General features: G+C 33.0%; 1 long non-coding RNA gene across 2 annotated transcripts; it reads right to left on the reverse strand.

Annotated features, from left to right (window-relative positions):
• Window positions 1-428: 428 nt before the first annotated feature.
• LOC102605634 (uncharacterized) lies at window positions 429-4,264 on the reverse strand. 2 transcript variants are annotated; one of them, XR_001472627.1, is made up of 4 exons: window positions 3,902-4,264; window positions 2,710-3,795; window positions 2,507-2,629; window positions 429-676 (listed from the first exon to the last, which is right to left on the reverse strand). It is a non-coding gene; the product is annotated as an uncharacterized lncRNA (long non-coding RNA). The 2 variants fall into 2 exon arrangements; XR_369052.2 differs by having other exon boundaries at window positions 2,507-3,795.
• Window positions 4,265-4,537: the final 273 nt, after the last annotated feature.

The following is a 4,537-nucleotide window of genomic DNA, read 5'->3' on the forward strand; positions in this document are numbered from 1 at the left end:
CACTACAAGAAAAAATGCTATTAGGGACGAGAAATATGGTCCCTAAAAATCTCTTTCTGGTCCCCAAAAGTTGATAGCGACGGGAAATACCCGTCCTTACCGGCTTCGTCGCTAACGATCAATAGGGACGAGATTGAAGTACTGGTCCTTAAACGATTTTACGACTGGCGCAATTCTGGTCCTTATTACCCTATAGGGACTACATTTCTCGTCCTTAAGACCACATCTCAAGACAATTATAACTGGTCACTACAAGATTTTGTGACCAAAACTTTGGTCCTTAAAGTGTTTTAAAGACTGTAGCATCACTGGTCCAGAAAGGTGGTTTACAATTGCCAGAAAATGTGGTACCTAAACAATATATGCTCTCTCTTATCATATTTTTCTACAATACTATGAAATTTCAAATATAAATAACCAAATGCATATAAACAAAATCATCAGTCATATTAATTAAAACTAAAGATTAGCATCACACGTACATGTCGAATTCTTTTAAAAAATATAATCACGATATTGTTTACACAACTCATTTGCCTAAAGAACTAACATCTCTAAGTATACAAGTAATGAAATACTTTGCCAAACTGCCCTACAAAAATGATGACCAAATTGTCAAAACTTGTTCAAAATCTTCAAACTTGCATCTCGACTTGTAAATAGAAATCTCCAAATCCTGTGAAACATACAAAATAAATTTTTCTCAGAGAAAAGAAATGTGCACAATCTAATCATACAAAACACATTTCAATGTAGACAATAAATAAAATATTACATTCTAGATTTTTGATTCTTAGTTACATACTCTGCCAACTACATGGACAAAAATATATTGGTACTAAACAAGTGGACTAAACAATTAAATTTGCTCAAAAAAGTCATACAAGATACTGTTAGAGGGCACTATTATATATGCACCACCATTTTTATCCAAAAATTATCCACCGGTATTTGTAGGATAGCAATAATTTAGGATGAGGAGATGAATAAAGAAAATTCAAACTTCTGTTTGGTAAGATCTTTCAGAAGGTAGCAGGAACTGCTAGTTATTGAATACCAAGTATCTAACCTGTACAAACAAAATTTGAATGATAAATGCCTATATTGCACCAATTAGACTACAATTAAACTAGTATTTCTTCCAATAACAATTTCATATTATTCACCCTGTTTTCTTACCAAACTGCTAGCAGTATTGAAGGTAGAAACAACCAAAAAAGATTTTTAAAAAAATCACAGAAGGACGTGAAAGTTAAAACAGTAGTATACAATTAATTGGAGAACTTGTACTTTTCTAGAACTTAGCTTTTGCTCTTTTTGACCTCAATGTTCATATTCTTTCACTAATTTTCCATTGTTCTTTAGAAATGACAGTAATGAAGAAATATATTGAAATAATGGTACCAAGTAATAACAGTGGCTCGCAAGGCATGTGACTCGCAAGGATGACTTTTTTTACATCTTCATTTATCAGTCTTGAGCAAGAGACTGTCTATTAAAACTAGAGATCGTGTGACTGTTAACATATCACTTTAAGATACTTAAATGATCTATCTTGACATTACATGATTTTTTGATTAAATAAAATATTCCATACACTCAGCTTTACTATCGACACTTTAAGTCAGACACATACGGCATACTGTATAAGTCCTAAATTGTACATGTCAATAAGAAGGATGAAACTATTTTTTTTAATCAAGGTTATGCCACAAAGTGAAGGAGATTAGTTCAAAGCTGCAACATATTCTCTTGAGCACACTAAACAGTTCAACCGGGGCCAGGTTGTTCCTAACGCGCTTGCAGATGCAATTCTTGGCTCAAAATCTCCAGCCTACTTTTTTTCGGTCTAGGATAATTATTCGCACATCTATTTAAATCAAGCTGAAATGGTGCCTTCTATGTTATTTCTTACATTATCTTCTAAATAGTAAGGTGTCTGCAGTGTACCAACTACAACTAGGATAGGAACAGAAGATACAATAATTGAGGTGAAGCATAATACAACTCTATACAAATAAATATAGCACCAATGCCAGCAAACATGAATAATAAATAAAGCTCACTTGTTCATGGCCTCTATCTTAGCATAACCTCTTAGTAATTATCGTTTCTAATAGAAGTCGCCACTAAGATGGCCAACTCGAATATTTATAAAAAATTACGTTCAGTAGTCGAAGACAACTTAAAAGTACAAGAGTTACCATAAAAGCATCAAAGATAGACTTTTTCTTTTACCAACGAATGATAAAAGTTCAGAGAAGAAAACAGATTCTACGATTCAATCACATCTTCGAAACTGATATTGTGTTGTATTAGATTCTTACACTAGATACAACTACAACATCAGAGTTTTATCTAGTTATGGATGCTAAGTATCAATAGTAAACCAGTCAATTTGCATATTAATGTCCGTATGATATCAGTAGTGTCTGCACTACAGATACTCATTTCTCCACAGAAGTTAATTTCAAGCTGCTGACAGTTAAGCATAAGATATACATACCCATACACGTGCAAATGAAAGAGTAAGAGCAGCAAAAGAAGGAAATCCAAATCATGAGTTGATTCAATTGCCATCTTCTGGCACCACCCCCTCCTCTCAAATGTGCCACACGTAATGATAAAACTGAAAATGCAAAGCTTAAATGAGAATAAAAGAAGGGAATAATTTACTGCATGCATCCATAAGCTAATAGGAATTTAAACTTGAGATCATTGACTCATCAGCTAGCAATAGCATAATCTTCAGTTCTTCACCAATCCCAATTGTTTGAATCTCTATAAGGTTGCAGCTTAAAAGATTTCTGAGATGATGTTTAGCGATATTACACCTCAAGTTGGAACATAGCTCGAGAGTTTCATATTTCCTTTGCTAAACTTAGATGCATGCAAAACAACAATCACTAAGCAAGACTTACCTTAAATATTTAAGTTATCATAAGATGAGAATATCTACCCAAGATTTGCCCATATAAAAGGCACCTTCATCCCTTTTCTACGATTAAAGATTTGCCCATATCAAATGCACATTTATCCCTGCTTGATCCAGAGGCCAAAAAAAGGTGGAACATGTGTTATCCTATATAGATATAAAGCAAGGAATTTGCATACCAGCCATGGCTTGGTTACTATAATACGATAGGTCTATCAATAAGGACAAGTACAAACATGTTGAATTTGCAAACGAATTTAGTTGGGAAATGGGGCTTGACAACACTCCAACAATTTCAAAGCTTGTTCTCTGAAAAATGGGATTTAGTGCAACAACTACTTTAATTTTGAACTTAGTACTTTTACCCATTGTTTGTAATTTAATTACTAGGGAGAATTGAAAGCCTTGACAAAACATAAGTTATTGGCAAGTTCTTTTTTTGCTAACAGGAAAATTGGCCTTTCCTCTTTCTAGTTGGAAAAAAATAGTAGAGGTCTCTGCACAAATTAACTTCAATCCTGAATTCACCAGTGAAGATATCTAATTCAAAAGATGTTTGTCTTCTACTGCATACAGAATATCAATTGAATTTTCTAACTCCAAGATACCAATTTAGCATAACTATATTTATAATACTACACAAAAATTATCTTCAAATCCACAATTGCCAAAAACTTAAAATTGACCACCTCAACCATTAATAGGTTTCAAACAGCTAAGGAATAAAATGCTATGATTGATTACCTCAAGTCCCTGAACATAGACACAACTCACCATCTTATCGCAATAGATAGCATTAATGAAGTTATCACCAATTTGACAATATTTTTTCTTCAAATGTTCCTTTAAAAATTTCACCACTGGAGAAGCAATAAAAAAATATATTAGTCGATAAAATAAAATCAAACACATACAGCCATATTTAACACAAACAAAAGAAAATTAAATTAGGCAAAGCAAACTTACAATTTCAAGTTAATGTTAAGTCTCCTTGAACCATACTGGATCTGGAGTGAATACACGAGATTTTCTTTCCAAAAATCTTAAAGATACGACCTCTCCATGAAAATAACTCAATCACTTAATACCACAACATCAAAAAACAAAAATATAAAATTTCCAAAGCAAAAACACCAAATCGAAAACTCATGAAACCACGAGAATCAGAGAAGAAGAGTTATTAACGTAAATCGTGACGCTGAACCAAGAAATCAAGAAGAAATTTCAATCAAATCGTGGAACAAAGTTGTAAAAATGATGAAGATTGAGAAAAAGTTGAGAATGGGGAGTAAACCCTAGCTAGTCGCTAAGTTTCTGAACAGAGGAATGTTTATAATTCCTTTTTATATTTATTTGTAAATGATATAACTTATAAATATTTAGGGGAAAATTTGGTGGCATGTGGGTCCCGCTCAATTTAGGACCTTAACGACCAGTAGTTTACATTTTCTAGGACGAGATTTTGACCCTTCGTCATTAAATAAAATAAAATTGATAATTTGGTACCGGAAAAAAATCTAGTCGCTAAAAATACCCTTTTAGCGACCAGAATTTCATCTCGTCGCTAAATACTGGTCCCTAGTAAGCCTTTTTCTTGTAGTG

The sequence above is a fragment of the Solanum tuberosum genome, unplaced genomic scaffold (assembly GCF_000226075.1).
Source record: "Solanum tuberosum cultivar DM 1-3 516 R44 unplaced genomic scaffold, SolTub_3.0 contig00148, whole genome shotgun sequence".
Classification (NCBI taxonomy): domain Eukaryota; kingdom Viridiplantae; phylum Streptophyta; class Magnoliopsida; order Solanales; family Solanaceae; genus Solanum; species Solanum tuberosum.